This window comes from Ursus americanus, chromosome 11 (assembly GCF_024610735.1).
Source record: "Ursus americanus isolate L20-20 chromosome 11, mUrsAme1.1.p, whole genome shotgun sequence".
Classification (NCBI taxonomy): Eukaryota; Metazoa; Chordata; class Mammalia; order Carnivora; family Ursidae; genus Ursus; species Ursus americanus.
In genome coordinates, this window is record NC_142137.1 from 40,364,727 (window position 1) to 40,382,211 (window position 17,485).

The 17,485-nt window shown below is 38.2% G+C and overlaps 1 protein-coding gene across 1 annotated transcript in view; it reads left to right on the plus strand.

Moving 5' to 3' along the window:
* Positions 1-17,485, plus strand: part of TRMT11 (tRNA methyltransferase 11) — a 292,966-nt gene that overhangs the window by 198,178 nt on the left and 77,303 nt on the right. The window contains exon 14 of the transcript XR_015726104.1: positions 15,630-15,670. The gene's annotated coding sequence lies outside the window, so the exon portion shown is untranslated. The remainder of the gene's footprint in view (positions 1-15,629; positions 15,671-17,485) is intronic.

Consider the following 17,485-nt stretch of genomic DNA (forward strand, 5'->3'; position numbering starts at 1 on the left):
GCACCTGAGGCTTTGCACTTGCACAGGGCACCATACTCAAAAGTACCTCAGGCTTGCTCTGCTGTTGACATCTTGACATTCTCAATAATTTTTTTAACGAGGGGACTCACATTTTCATTTTGCAGTGTGTCTTGCTAATTACTTAGCTGGTATTGCATGAGACTTACCCTTCATACCATCTTCAAAGTTAGGGGAGATTGCTTGGATTTCCCCTAACCATTAAAGAGTATTGGAAAGATTGAAAAAAAGCGAGTAGAAATATTAGTGAAGGTGTAGCCTTTATATGAAACCCTCCAAATGTCTAGAAGTTTATTTTACAACTTTAGCCCACCCTGGTCATCACTGGTTAAGAGCCATCCATCTCTTGGGCAGTGAAAAGCAATTTATATATTGTGATAAGGAAAGGCTTACCTCAAAACCAACTTACACTAGGACATCTCAAAAGCTTTGAAATATGCATTCCCATTAATTCAGCAATTCCACCGCCAAGATAGAGGGTGCAAAGCTATATGTACAACAAGTTCATTACAATGTTATTTATGATAGTGAATTATTGAAAATGATCTAAATGTCTGTCTATATAGGAACAAATAAATTATATGCTACTCAATGGCATATCAGTCAGCCATTAATATGATATTGTAGGTGTATACTATTAAATATTAAAAATCATATTATAATACATTATACATATTATGATCCATTAAAAAAATCTATGCATAGATAAAAAGCTTGCAAAGTTGTCCAACACAATGTAGTTATTTTTGGGTGGCAGGATAATACGGTTTTGTTTTAGCATATTGGTAGTTCCAATTTTTCTAGAATGAGTTTGTAGAGCAAAAATATTAGAACAACCAAAAAAGCAAACAAAAACATAACCATTGCTGAGCTTTGTCTCTATGCTCAAGAAGACTATTATGATTTTTTATGATTTTCCTTTATAAGCTAATAGGCATTGAAGAAACAAGCATGTGTTAAAGAGAAAGTTTCAATGGAATATTATTTTCCTTCCATTAAAGAGATTATAAACATCGTCATTTTCTTTTAGCTAGTCGGCTATAATTGACTGTTCTCCGGTCTTCTTCTGAAACTTCTCCCGAAGCTGTGGCAGGTGCAGGATGCCTCGGCTCAGCTGTTACTACATAAAGGTGCAAGAGAAGTGGCAAAGCCCCCATCTGTGAGGTGCATTGCTTGCCAGTTTGATAAAAGAATTCCGGACCAGATCCTTATTCTTTGCTGTTAGACTATGGCTCTTTCTCCCAACCATGGCAGAAGAGAAGTTATTGTATATACTAGAAGGTCTGTGAGCATTAGGTTTTTTCAGTTTCTTCTATCACTCTAGGCTATCCTGATAGACACAGTTCACTTCGCTCTGAGCCTCACTCTAGAGGGCAGTGGCAAGGTTGAAAGCTTATGGAATCATCCTATCTGCACTTACATGTATGTGCTTCCTTCTATTAGATCTTGGTTCCATAGGTCTGTTGCAGCTTAATATGACAGATTGGCAAGAGCCCAAACTTGTCTTGTGGTGGCCAAATTTCATTTTCTTGGGTGTTGATGGAGGTGAGTTATGGTTCTTTGTTTCTACCTGGAACTTCTGCCAATGTTGTGGAGTACTGTGAGCACTCTGTACTAACTAATGTACAATATCTTATATTATATCTTTTGCCTACAGCAATAGCAACACCTGTTTGGACCAGGGATTAGTTAGGAAGTGGGGCACGTCTAGATGTCTAAACCTGTTGGCCTTTGGATAGAATCTTTATGATAACTGAACATTTGTTAATGTTTGCTGTAAAATATTTATAACTAGGGACATTTTCTCTTTCTATTCAGTCTATGTAGGCCTCTTTTTTTTTTTTTAAGTAAAGGCATCTGAGGAAATTTGGAAAATATGTATGTATTTTTTAAATGAATGTTGAAAACTCTATTTGAAGTTGTAATTAGCAATATATTTTAATGCTGATGTAGTTGGACCCCAGGTTAGATTTGAACAGAGGCACAAATTTGAAAGAAGTGCATTTATGGAGAAGGGATACAATGGAAAGACTCAGTCATTTTTCATCTTTTTGATCTCCAAGGATGAAAAAAACAGATTTAAAGAAAAATTTCAGGTAAGAGAGTATGATATTTTAAAGATGATTGTGTACTAATCACTAAGGGAAATTTATCCTCATTTATTATAACTTTGGTTTGAACTGTAGCCAATTGGACTGTGTTCTGATTTAGAAAACACCTATCCTCTTTCCCTTCTTTCCCTGAGTGGAGTAAAGTCTAAATTGAAGCCTCATCAATTAGCCAACTAACCTTGGCTCTATTTCATTCTGTCCAGAGAGGTTGAAAAGAAATGTGCCATGAGATGGCAGTTTTAGAGAACGTCGAGGAGATGGGGATGGGAGACACAAAAGGAAGGTGGCAGAAACCTCAGACAGACATACGGACAACAAACTCAGATGTGCATCACATGTGAGAATGTGAGAATGTGTCCATAGGCACATCCAGGAATCAAGCTTCCCACTCAAAGATGCGTTACTAACTAGGGTTCCCTGTTTCAGTTTGTACGTGTGTCCCCATAAAAATAACTGTCTTAGTAATCATGACCACTGTTATTCTTTTGGGGATTTGTTTCTGTTTAGAACTCTGCCTTTTAAGACTTTCAGTCTAACTTAGAAAATGCCATTCTTTTGATTGTTTCCCTGTCAGTCTGGCCAAAGCTGTTTCCCAGTATTTACATTTAGTCTAGATTGCTTGACGTGATAACCTAGCCTCCCTTTGAGTTGGTGCTCACAGGTTTACGCTAGGTAGGGGCTTCTCAAATGTAATTGTCTTTGGCAATCCTGTGTTTGGGGCCTGAGATTCTACATTTCTAACAAACTCCCAGGTAACGTCAGTGCGGCCAGTCTGTGGACTACACTTTGAGTAGCCAGAATTAGGCTGCTCCTCTTTAGTTCATAGCACAAGAGCTGATATTTTATTAATGTTATTCTTAACATCTTGTAAGGTTAGAGTGTGAAAAGGATTACATGAAGCCTAGCTGTGTCTAGTCATCTAATACTCAACACATACCATATTTTTGCTTATAACAGTGGTGGAGAAACTAATTTTAATCTGCAGTCGGTTATTTGCTGAGTGTTGCTGGTTCAGAACTCCTAATACTTAGGGAACTCTCCAGGCCTCCCTTGGATCTGGTCTCCATGCTAAGGCACAGGCTTCCTTCAAAGCACACTGCTGTTTATGAGTAGGGTTCTGGTTACCTTGTTGATGAGAGAATGTTTGACCGCTAGTCATTTCTTTGAGGGAAATTCATCTTCAGCTAGCATAACTTTGAATTAAACTCTGTTTTGATTTGGAAAACACCTACACTTGTTTCTTGAGTGTAACAAAGTAGAAATTGTTTCCATGAGGAAATAAAATGTAAATGAAAACAGTATCTTTTAGCCAAGTAGTCTCCTCTCTAGTTCTATTTGGCAGGAGAAATTGAAGGCCTCAAGCCATATAATTTAATGTTAACTTTCCCATCCATGATGTTTAAGATCTGCATTGTTGTCTGTCCAATGTAGTTCTCCCTTCCTCTGAGAATTGATTCTCTCCACTTCTAATCAAGGGATTCTGTTAGAGCTTTTTTCCTGTGTTACTCTACCTTGTCTCCACAGTGATGACCACGTGACCGATTGTATTGCTGTATTCCCCAGTATAAAATGATTTAGTGCAAGGAAGGGTAAGGGACCCATGCTGAGCCAAACAGAGGTGTTCTGGGAATTGTTCCATATGGAGCTTCATGTGAAGGTGCTTTGTATCTGGGCCATGCAGCTGGTAGGAGGTCAGTTAGAGAGCAAGAAGATATTGATTCCAGTAGAAGAGACGAAAGCCACTGAAAGACAAGCAGAGACAAAAGATGGGTAGACAGGGAAGGGATAAGGCATGGAGCACTGAGTAGTGCTAGTCACTGAAGATTTCAGAGTTGTCTCGATCCCCTTTGGCTCTTCTTTCAAATTTCTGAGCTTCTCATGGACCACTAAATTCCTTTTTGTAAAACCAATTTGAGTTGGTGGCTGAAGTGTTATAACCAACAGAGGCTGATTAAATATTTCACATACATTTCTTTAGGACGGTAAAGTAAAGGGGTGTCTCCCTGAGGCTGCTGTATCTCAGGGCCATGCCGTAGCCAGTGTGTGTTAACTCAGTTTGCAAATAAGAATCAGAATTAATGAAGAACAACTGAACATGTCTTTGTTTGCCAGCAAGTGCATTACATTAGTAAGTGATACCGAAGGGCTGAAAAATAGAATGTCATCATTACAGTTATTGTCACAACAAGTTTAACTGAAGATGAACATTTTGAATACAAAGTACATAAAATGAATATTAAGCTTAAACTAAAGACATTGATTAAAGAATTAGAAAAATAAATCTTTCTGGCTCAAAATGTAAATGAGGTCAGGCCATTGTAAGATTGAATATAGAAAAAGAAAAGCAGCTTAGGCCAATTTTAATAGAAACAAAGGATTGTTGGTGAGTGATGATTTGCCACAAAGAAGAAAAAGTACTCTGGAGTTTATTTTACTCTCAGTAATACATGCATCAGAACATTTACTAATAGTATTTAGGGATCTCAGTGAGGAAGAGGGAAAGGGGAGGAAGCAACCCTATACTTGGGGGTAGATCTCCAACTCATCAGGAGGACTTTTCAAATTACACATACTGCTTTCAGTCCCTTTTTGGAGCTTCTCATATACTTTTCTAGGGAGTATATTTTCCCATACCAAATCCCACTCTCAGGTGATAACCTCAATAAGGGAACAGTAGTTATTGATGGGAATGTATAATGTTTCTCAGATATTCAGAATTTTTAAAAAGGCTGATAACAAATTGAGACTCAATAAGAGAGCTGGTTCTTATTTAATGCAAAAATGGAATAATTTATATGGAAACCAAAGCATATATAATGCAAACAAAGACAGCATGGCTCCACACTTTAAAAAAAGGGGCTGCAAGGATGACAAAAGAGTATAGCTGCCCATGAAAGAACTAAGAAATAACTGGGTGGCTCAGGTGGCTAAGTGACTGCCTTTGGCTTGGGCCGTGGTCCTGGGGTCCTGGAGTTGAGCCCCGGATTGGGCTCCCTGCTAGGTGGGGAGACTGCTTGTCCCTCTCCTGCTCCCCTGCTTGTGCTCTCTCTCTCTCTCTGTCAAAAAAAAAAAAAAAAAGCAGCAGCAATGGGAGGAAAATGGCCAACACACTGAGAATCTGTTATGCACTTTATGAGGTACGTTGCATCTGTTACTTCATCAAGTTATCAAAAAAAAAATAGGATGGTACGTATTCTTATATGTATGTGATAGATAAAACAGAGATTCAGAGAAGCAATTTCTCGAAAATCACACAGTTGTTATGTAATAGAGGCTGGACGCAAATCTACTATTGTCTGTTCCCAAGCCAAGAAACATTCTGATTCTTTATGGATGAGCAACCCAAATAGCTATTGAGTGCCGCATGTACAAAGGACTGGTAGGGAAAGACTAACATAGATAATTTACAACATTGTTCAAATGTTTTGACCAACAATAGATACAATACCCTTGCAATAGGAAGGGATTTACAGCATAGTTGAAGTGTTTTCAGAAGAAATAGAGACAATATGCTTGTGATAGAATGTTTATGGCCCCTTGAATGGGTATATAAAAGAAATTATTGAGGAAAAGTTCCTGGAGTAGTAAGGAAAAGATCTTCAATCTTTTCAAATCATCAATTTAGATAGACTATGTTAACAACTCTACAAAATGGTTTAACATTGTATATTTATATGACTCTTTGCATGCCACTTGAAAGTGTACTTGGTAAGATGAGTGAGGAGATTTTATGAAGATTATCTCTAGAAAACAGGGCATGCTAAGTCTTCTTTGCTGTATCCTAAGATATGGATAAAAGAAGGGATAGAATTGTGTCTCTTAAATTATGTTAATTTTGTTGATGATAATTTTCTGCATAAAGTATCATAACCAACCTTAATCTCATGGAACAGACTTAGTAGTTAAAGAAAAAAACCCAATACAGATTTCAGAGTCCGGAAATCTGTGGTTCAGCCATTCACTAGCTGAATGACTTTGGCAAAGTCACTATTATCTCTATCATCATTGGTAAAATATGGAGGTTTAATAGATCATTTCTAACTTCTACTCTATTTAGAACCTTTACTGCACTGAGTCTAAAATATTGATAAACTGGGGTGCCTGGGTGGCACAGCGGTTAAGCGTCTGCCTTCGGCTCAGGGAGTGATCCCAGCGTTATGGGATCGAGCCCCACATCGGGCTCCTCTGCTATGAGCCTGCTTCTTCCTCTCCCACTTCCCCTGCTTGTGTTCCCTCTCTCGCTGGCTGTCTCTATCTCTATCTCTGTCGAATAAATAAATAAAATCTTTAAAAAAAATAAAATAAAAAATAAAAATAAAATATTGATAAACTTGTCAGGTCACATCATACTTCTTTAGTAAGTTGCAAAGTCTGCAATAGATCAATTATTTCAAATACTTGGATATATTATTGTTGAGTATATTGAACTATAAAATTGTGATAATAAAAATAACAGCTTCCACTTCTCTATCTCTATCCCAGATACTTCTATCATTAACTATTAGAGATCTTCATGGCTGTTTTTTTAGGCACTATGGTCTTCTCTATAGATATCTTCTTATTTCGACACGTGTGGTAAGCAGAAGTCTAAGATGGCCCCCAAGATTCCCACCCCCTGGTACACACATGCTCTATAATCCTCAGCCCTTAATGTAGGTGGGACTTGTGAACATGACAGGAGGATTTCACTCCTATGATTAAGTTTGTTGAATGGCAGAGGTGAAGGGATTTTGCAGATATAATTTAGATCCCTAACAAGACAACTTTTGTGTTAATCAAAAGAGTTATTATCCTGGTTGGGCCTGACCAAATTGAGTGAGCCTTTTAAAAAAGGGTCTAGAGATTCAAATTGAGAGATTTTCGAAACAAGAGAGATTGGAAGCTCTCTTGTTGACCATATAGAAGCAAACTGCCATATTCGGAAGAGGGTCACACGGTGGGGAATGGTGGGTGGCCTCTAAGAGCTGAGGGCCTCAGTCATATGATTGCAAAGAACTGAATTCTGCCAACAGCCAGTGAGTTTGGAAGAGGACCCTTAACCTCAGATTAGATTGCTGTCCTGGCTGACACTTTGATTGCAGCCTTGTGAAACCCTGAGCAGAGGACCCAGTTTATCCCTGGCTGGACTCCTGACTCATGGAAACTGACATAATAGATGGGTGTTGCTTCAAGCTGCTAAATTGTGGTAATTTGTGATGCAGTAATAGAAAACTAATACAGCATGACTTCAATTATCACCAGATGACTCATAAATTTATATTTCCAGCAAGGCTTTCCCTTGCATATCCAACTGTGTATTTGACATCTCATGACTGTCTCCAAGGTACTTCAGTTTCAGAGTGTTCAATACCAAATTCATGTTCATTACTTTTAAGCCAAGTTCAGTAAATAGCATTCATCATCCCCCAAGTTGGGAAGCAAAAAAACTTAGTTTTTGATACCTTTTCCAGCTTTATTTCTTCTATCTAGTCCATCAAAATTCCAGTTCATTTCACTTCTTTGTGGCAGGTTCTTCAGTCTGATCCACTCAACATCTACTCTATCTGATCGAATATGCCTTCCCTATACTTTCAAAGCAGAAAAGCTAAAGATAACATTTATTTTTCTTTGTAGCTAAGGTTTCTCATGAGACTTAGGTTCTGTGAGATAGATGCATTCGTGTGAATTTTGGAAGATGGACATGAGGAAGGACAGGTGGTAGCTGTGTATGAGGAGCTCAGACCATCTAGCAAACATGTTGTGGAGATGACTGGTTCTTCTTGGGGAGCTGTGTAAGTAGTTGTACTGTCTGGTTCTTAGCACCTTCAAGGCCATGAGGTTTTCACTAGAATAGCCAGTGTTGTATGGCTGGTTGTTTCCCTTTGTTGTGGTGTTTCTAGCTATGGAGTATTCCCTCTTGGTGATTTGACCCTTCTAGAAATTCTATTGGTTACTCAATACCTTGAGATATATCTATATCTGTATCTGTATCTATCTATGTCTATATCATCTATTTCTGTAGCTATATACATCTTATATAAATACATATATTTATTATATTATATATATCTTACACTGGATTAGGTGGATGGATGCATATTTTTAAGGGCCAGCCCGTCTACCTTTTTTTCTCCATCTCTACCACCACCATTACAACTATCCTATTACAAGGTATCATTACATATATCAAGTTCTCTAGCAATAAATAGTCTTAGCTGGTTAACCTCTGCATCCACCATGCCCCCTTATAACTCAATCTCTACTCTTCAGCCTGAATGATCTTTTTAACATGTAATCTTCTCCCACATAAAATATTCAGTAGTTCCCCATTGCTCTTTAGATAAAGACCGAAATCATCACTAGCCTACAAAGTCTGGCCCCTACTTGACTCTCTATCCTAATTTTACTTCTTTTTTCCTTTAGTAAGCACTTGAGCTGGAAAATTTTAGTCTCTTATAGGGGCCATGCACCTTACCACTGGTCTCTGCATACAAGGTAGCTTCTTCACAGAAGGCTCTTTCTTCCTTAATGAACATTACTCTGTGACCCCCCAGATCTAAGGCAAATCAGCATGTCCTCAAGGAGGCCTTTGCTGACCTCCCTATCTTGGCCAATTATCTCATATGTTTTCTTGTGCCATCTGCCCTGTAGGGATTCTTATTTGCAGAGTTGCAGTTTTATACTTGTGTCATCATTTGATTAACAACTGCCTTTCCCACTACATGGTCAATATCACATGAGCAGGTACTTTTTGTTTTTATTCACATTAAATTCCCTCCGTTTGGCATAGGGTTTGGTACATAGTAGGAACTCAATAAATATTTGTTGAATAATGAATAAATGAAGCATGTCTAATGTTCTTGGTATTCTTCTAAGTGATTTATACTTAGTTTGTCCTTACAAAAATAGTACGAGGCAGGTAGGATTATTCTGTCCTGTCAGTTAGGATAAGCTAGGCAATGCTGTGGTAACAGATAACCCCCTAAATCCAGTGGCTTAAGATGATCTCAGCCAAGGTTTGTTTCTTGTTTATGCTTCATGTACTATTATGGTTAGCAGGTGGGAGGCCTTATGATAGTTACTCAGTTATCCAGATCGGATGCCCATCTCACAACATTCTTCTGCAATTATTGCATCAGGGAAGATAGATGATTGAGAATCATGTTTCAGTTTTTAAATGCTCTTGCCAGAAGTGACACACCTGGGCAAAGCAAGTCACCTGGCCATGTGTAACGACAAGAGGCAGAGACGTATAGTCATACCTGATGCCTGGAAGGAGAATCAGAATGTTGGTGATTGGATAAAATATTGGTCTACCACATCTATTATTCCCATTTTACAAATGAATAAACAGGCACAGAGAGAAACAACTTGTTTGAAAGTAGACGAGCCAGAGTTTGAATCTGGGAAGTTTGCCTTCCCCTCCCCCACCGAGAGCTCTATGTTATCCTTCTTTGTCCACATTGTGACCTAAAGAGTCATGGGAATTCTGGGAACAAATGGTTGACTATGTTTCTGTCATTGCTTTTGTTCCCAGAGGAGAGGAGTGAAGCTAAATGCTACACTAGCCAGAGTTTTACTCCCAGAAAATGTGGAATTGGAGCCATTTTTTTTTCTTCAGGAAGGCCATGACCAAGTATACCATATACCACGGTCAGATATATGGTCATGATATACCAGCAGTCTCTCTTGCTCCCTGTTGTTTTGAAAAAGTTCATTTCTACCTCCTCTTATATCAGTGAACACTGTAGATAAAGAATGATCTTGTCAAGCCTGTGTAGCCAAATGTTATCCTGAAACATAAATTTTAAACAAAGCAGATCTTATTAAAGGTTTTTCTGATTGTTCTCATCATTGGTTCTCAAGAGTCTGTTATGCTTTCAATTTTTCAATGAGAAAGACATTTCCTTCAGTAATGTCACTTTGGACCATTGAACGAGTTTAAAAACATGATGAATAATGATCTCTGAAGCTCTTAGTTCATTTAGACTTCTATGAAAATCAAATTCAAAACTAGCATTTATATAATACAGTAAAGCAAAGAAATTTATTTTTTAAGCATAAGAGGAGGAAGAGTGGGAAGCTTGTGTTTTTATTAATCACGTACTAGCTTTTGAATAATGTATAAAATAAATTTGTAATTTTGACATGACTCATTATGATTTATTTTGTTAATTAGCAAAAAATACTTTTTTCGAAAGATAGAATTTCAAGCAAAGAACTATATAAATCTGGCTAACCCCAATCTCAATTATTTAAGGATATGATTTGGTATGTAGTCAGTGAACATTTTATAAACATTAATATTTCACCAAAATAGTCATATTATCTGCTAACATTATCTTCTATGCTCACATTAATTTTCTTACTTTTCTTTCCATGATAACAAATAGAGATGAATTATAATCACTCTTACATGAAATGTTTATGAAATGGAGTTTGTTGCCCATTTTAGGAATGCAGATATTACAGTAATTGAATAATATATCTGGGACATATTTTCACTAAAGACAGAAAAAGAATAAATAAATAATGCTCAATAAAATATAGTAATACAGAAGCAATTGTTTGCATATATGTGTTTATTTGCTACCAGCATACTTTTTCTTTTTTAGTTCTGAATTCCTACTTTAAAAATGTATATTTTCAATGGATACAATAGTGTACAATAGTCATTTATTTATTTTTAAATATTCCTCCTTAGGTATATGCTATAAGAACTGGCAAAAACTCGCAAAGGACTAAAATAGTTTTGTAATAGAGGCTTACCCAGGCTTCAGTGGTTGCTTCATGGAAAAAAAAACAGGCAAATGTGCCATTCTCCATGGAGAGCCATAAGAAGAGAAATACACTGTGGAGAGCAGGTTGTCCCTTCTGAGTGGCATTGTCAGTACTTTGGTACTCCAGAATTCTGGCATGTTTAAATCTCAGCTAAACATAGGAAACTCCCACTGAAATCATCTAGAGAGATATATGAGCATCTTACCCAAGCAGGATAATCTCTGCTCTCTGCCATGGAGCCTGAATTTGAACATATTTACATATCTCTGCAGCATATTTGGCTTTTTAACCATGTAAAAAAATTGTTTAAAAAAAATAGCGTAGGGGCACTGGGGTGGCTCAGTCGGGTAAGCGTCTGCCTTTGGCTCAGGGCCTGATCTCAGGGTACTGGATTGGAGCCCCATGTAGGCTCCCTGCTCAGTGGGGAGTCTGCTTCTCCCTCTCCCTCTTTCCCTCCCCCCTTTCTTTCTCTCTCTCTCTCTCTCTCAAATAAAATCTTTGAAAAATAAAAATAAAAACTATAGTGTTTTATAGATTTTGAAGAGAAACTTAATCTCATCTTCTTTAATATTATTAAAAGTCTCTTCTATCTCCTGAAATTAATACCCTAGAAGATGTTTACAATATTCTGTTTTGTTACCTTACAGTGCTAGGCTCTATTTTCGTTTAGCTAAAGTCTTCCCTTTCTAATACTATTTGCAGACCAGCATGTCTCTCTCTCATCTGTCTCTCTCTGTGTCTCTATTATATCTCCTTTCACATGACACTAGGCTCTGCAAAGCCCCCTTGGAAATGAGACCACTTCCTGTTAAGTGATCCTGGGGTATGTGGAATGTAAAGACAACCAAGAACAAGGTAGTGTGTCCTGTTGTAATGACACATAAAAGCCGTAAAACACCAGAGCAGAGGAGGGGGTACGAGTGGGAGAAGAGGGTGGTGAGTTTTGCCATGTGCTGTTTCTCTCCAGATCTGTTTTTTAAAAGTCACTTCTGGCCCCTTGGCCAATCTGCACTTAATTACCTGTTCCTGCTCTATACCCCAGACGGCCAGCAGTGTGGCCTGTCTAGTCCATTCCCTCTGTGAGGCCCAGCTCTGGGGCTGAGCTGATGCATTACAAATGCCTTGTGGACCAAAACAATGTATGTGTCTGATGGGATTTTCCCTAAGCGGTCAGGATGCCAACTACAGTCCTGATCATTTTAAATGGCTTGTGATCTGAGGATAGGGAGATGCTCATTAGCGGCCGTAGGAGCCCAATATCAGGAACAGATTGAACCAAGTCGCTCTGCCAACACAAGCATTAATAGAGGGGACCGTGTCAATAAAAGTTCCCAAGATGAAGCCATTGAATGAGGCACTTATGGACGATTATAAACATTTTGCCCCGTGGTGACTCTCCTCTATCAAACCGACTCCAAGCCTGATAAGCGCTGCCTCTTTAGGGGTCATTAATTTCCCTGAAAATTTAAACAGCTGTCACTTGTGATCCTCCTCAGGTGCTCATGTGGGAGAGATTAGCCTGTGTTTATAAGCCAGTCTGTTCATTAAGCGCCTGCCCGTGTGGAACCCCCTCCACAGGCCTGCAGATCGCCCACAGATAATTGGGGGCAGCCGCGAATTACACAGAGGCGCTGCAGGCAGCAAGAATGGTGTGGCCTTATTAATATCAGCTGGGGAGAATGCACCATTTTAATGATTTCCAATAAACCAAAGCAAGCCGTCAGAGCTTGGGCACTGACAGTTAAAGAGACTGCACAGGTTTGGGTTTCCTGTAGTTACTATCAACTTTCTCATTAACATTTGAAAATCTTGGTTTAACCCTTTGCAATGCAGTGATTCCTCCCCAGTCAGCTTCCAAGTTGAAGTGACTTCTGATGCTTTTAATGCCTGCTAAATCTTCTGGTAGATTTAATGGCTGTTATAGTAGAAAAAGACACTCCGTGCAGATACGCGGCTCCAAATGGAAGACGTACATTTTGGCTGTGCTTTCTAAATCAGATACTTGTGTTTTACATAGCAGTCTCCAATTATATAATCTTGTAATGAAATTTGGTGTATTTCTGTATTCTGTGACATTAAGTTCTTGCAAACTAATAAAAAAGGGTTATATTTTAACGTTTTTAAAAAAGATTTTATTTAGATTTGACAGAGGAGAGCACAAGCAGGGGGAGCAGCAGAGGGAGAGGGAGAAGCAGGCTCCCCATTGAGCAGGAAACCTCCATCCCAGAAACCTGGGATCATGACCTGAGCTGAAGGCAGACGCTTAACTGCCTGAGCCACCCAGGTGCCCCTATTTTAACATTTTTAACAGGAATTAGAAACTTTTTGGAGCACCTGGGTGGCTCAGTTGGTTAAGCGTCTGACTCTGGATTTCGGCTCAGGTCATGATCTCAGGGTTCTGGGATTGAGCCCTGCTTCAGGCTCCGTGCTCAGCGGGGAGTCTGCTTGAGGATTCTCTCCAGCTCCCTTGTCCCTCTGCTTGCTCACTGTCTTTTTCTCTCTCTCTCTAAAATAAAAATAAATAAACCTTAAAAAAAAAAAGAAACTTACTGAAAATTCTGTTTGGAAGAACTTTAAATAGATTGGACAATTCGATTTTCAGTCTCATAAACATATGGGTAAAGGAAAGATCTAGAGAAATTTTAAAAAATAGACACTTTTTTTTTTTTTAGTAACAAAATCCTTTAAGAGTAGAAACAGTTTCAAATTTCTTTTTCAAAATGCTGTCTCCCTTGCAAGATTTGCTTTGGAAAAGTAGCCGTTCATACTCATTGCTGAAACATCCGACTTTAAATCCAACAGAGGAATTATATGTGTTTATATTTTTAAAAAATCTTCATGGGAGGATACTATGGGCAGTCATTATAATTGCACTACAAAGCTTGGCAAATTTTGCACATTTACAAGAAATGTATTCTACCTCTAAGCTCAACAGTTCTTTTTAAGAACTTCGCCATGAACTCACCAGCACAACTTTGAGGTGCAAAAGAGTCTCCTGATCTTTTTCTATCCTATTCATGATATTCTAAAGATTCTACTATTTTTTAAAGTCTTAATTCTGTAAAACTTGTCATACTGTTGACATCCTATAACCTGAAGGGCATCTCTCACTTTGACTTCTTTCCTACCTGCTTGCCTCTGAATGATGCAGGAAGCCGTCTCTTGTATAGTGCTATCTCTGTAAGCTTAACTTTGAATCTTTTTCTTATATTCTTGTTAAGGCAGTGGTTGTAGCAATGGTTCTATTACACAGTTGTGTAAAGCATTATTTTAGTAAAGAATTTTTATACTATCATGAACCTGCCTTCTTTGTCTCATCTCCGCTTTGATAACTGATAACTGAGTAGTTCTTTGTGCATTTCACCTAAATGAAATCTGACAGACGCCATAAACAGAGGCATGCGGGAACATCACTATGTTCATCCAACTTATAGCAAACCTCACCTACTTGATAATGCTTGCTTTGCCAAATCTTCAGCAATTTTTTCTATGTACCTTCCAAATCTGTTTGTTGGTAAAGGAATGCTTTGTGGTTTGTCAGTATACTGATTTCTATAAATTTTAGCAGATATTTTTAATAGGAAGAGAATGCATTTCTCCAATGGGATGTGTCTTTCACTATTAACTAAGGAGCCACTGAAGTGATTCCTAAATATTTATCATTCAATTTGGTAGAATGTTATAAATTGCTGACTTGAGTGTAACATGGTTTTAAACACCACTGAAAAACATGACTATGCTATATTTTACATGCTTATCTTAAAAATGTCTTGCTTCTTATAATCATAAGTTACTACCTTATGGTACAATGTACCCTCATTGATAAAAGTTGTGGCTGTTCATTGTTAAAAACAGTGGAGGTAAATCCATATTTCAAACATTATTCTTGATAATTTTGAAGTCTTCAGACTGAGATCTTTTTATACATGACTAGATGCCTTTTTTTTTTTTTAATTTATTCCACAGAGATAGAGACAGACAGCCAGCGAGAGAGGGAACACAAGCAGGGGGAGTGGGAGAGGAAGAAGCAGGCTCCCAGCAGAGGAGCCTGATGCGGGTCTCGATCCCACAACGCTGGGATCACGCCCTGAGCTGAAGGCAGACGCTTAACCGCTGTGCCACCCAGGCGCCCTGACTAGATGACTTTTTAAATGTATAATGTGGTTGACAAAAATATGTACTAGGAGCTAAAACATTAGTTTTGTCATTTTTCTAGTGGTTTGCTTTGTGTTTACATTACTAGCATTTTTCAATCTGTGGATTATTTGCAGAGACTTTTTAATCCACTGGACATTTTGTGAGGGTAATTTCATTTTAACCCATTAATTGGTTAGCCCATTTATCTGAATCCACAAAAACTACAACATGGTAGAACACACTAGAAACAAGCCCGTGAGACAGTATATTGCTGTTACCCCTGACATGTTTTCAAATGGCTCCTCTCTTTTCCAGATACCTTCCTCACTGCATGTGGCAGAGGGCTCAGACATTCAGAGTGAATGAGGGAAACGGTGTTGATCTGTGTCATAAAGCTTAGTTACTTTCTTGTGTAGATAAAATATGAAATTCTAATATTTTCCCCCACACCATGACAAATTGTCTTTCATGAATGCCGCTTTGGGGGCTACTTCAACAGTAGGTTTATCTCACACTCTTTGATCTGGCTCTGGCTCTGGCTAACAGTCTTTGTGACAGGATGGGCAATGATGTGAATTCACTTGGTGGCTTTCTGTCTTTCAGGTCAGCTTTGACTTTAGGAGATAGAAGTACATAATTGCAAGGTAAGTCTTCTGGTGATAATCCTGTTGCTGTATCCAAAATGATAAAAAAAGAAGTTGGAGGTTTTAAAATATTTATTAATGAAGGATATAGTAAACATAGCGAGATGCTGCATATTCCATGAATATATTTGTGAGGGAGAAGCTTGATTTTTTAAAAGACTTCTAAGTTGACCTGTACCCTCCTAAAAAAATAAGAGATACCCGGAGAATCTGTGCCCTTTCATTTTGTTAACTCTAATGAACAAGGAGTAGAAGAAAACCCCAGACTCATCGAAAGACTCCGTTTTAAATAAAATAATGGCTTTTATAAAACATGGCTACTGTAAAAGAAACGATCTGAGATTCAAGCATTTATACAAAATATTTTAATCTTTAAAAAGTGTAATTCAATTAGTAACTAGGCTGTTTAGCATATTTAAAAAAAAGAAGTAAAAAAAAAGGGGGGTCCTTGTTCACCCTGAAGGATATATTAATAAGGCAGGACACTGCTTGGGAGCAATGAACCTATATCCTGAGGGCTAGAAGGAAAAACTGGATCTGTATTTGGAAATATTTCTCACTCATATGCTTTTACCAGGTATGTTTTGTGGGATCTCACCTCGGTATGATGCTTTGTGTCCATGAAAATCAGAAATTAACAGAGCCAAAAAAATAATATATAAACTTAGAGTCAAAGCTTACAAATAAGCAAAATGTACTAGATCCATCATTTATGTGAACTATCCCTTTCTTGGAAAGTTTCTAATACTTCCTGTAAGTAGTCATAATTCAAAATGTCAAGTCATGTGGTGCTGGCAAAAATCCACATTGAATCTGTTTCATTTTTTCTTTCCATTTGTTTTTTGTTTGGATTCTCTTTTGATGACATTTATTGCTTCATAAAGCTTATGCTCTTCTTTCTCTCATAATTGCTTTGTTCTTCATGTTTTTGTTTCTCTGAAGAGAGAAGACAATGTGGGAAGGCACTGAACAGAGCATAGGGTTTTAAATATGGATATATTTGGGTTCACCTTTGCCTCATTTTAGTTTCTACTGAATCATATTGAGAAAATTGTATCTGTGCCTCGGTTTTCCTACCATGAAAGCGAGTCTGTTATTTGGGATAGAGGTTTGGCTGCATGTAACCAAGACACAAAATAAGAGGGACTTACACTAAATAGAAATTTACTTCTCATTCATACATGCCTGGACTAGTATTGTGACATTGCTCTGGGAAATCATCAGGGCTCCATGAGATGTTGGATAGCCAGGTTCTTACTATCTTATGGTTTTGATATCTCTAGACTGTTGTCCCCATTTACATGATCTGAATGACTCATTCCTACCACTGCTGAATTTCAACTGTAGAGAAAGGGAATACAACCTAGAAGTTATTCCCATTGCTTCTACTCACATTCCACTGGCTGCATATAGCTGCAAGGGAGCCTGGAAACTGTAGTCTTTATTTTGGATGTCCATAGTTCCTGGTTAAAAACTGGGCTTTCGGGGGCGCCTGGGTGGCACAGTCGTTAAGCGTCTGCCTCTGGCTCATGGTGTGATCCTGGCCTTCCGGGATCGAGCCCCACATCAAGGCTTCTCGGCTAGGAGCCTGCTTCTTCCTCTCCCACTCCCCCTGCTTGTGTTCCCTCTCTTGCTGGCTGTCTCTCTCTGTCAAAATAAATAAATAAAATCTTTAAAAAAAAAACAACAACTGGGCTTTCATTATTCTAGAAGAAGGGGTTAATGACTATTGGGTTTAACTAGCACTGTCCACTCTAGGTGGAACTGACTTATATGTTAGCCAGTAAGCACAGTACCTGATGCCACGATACTTTT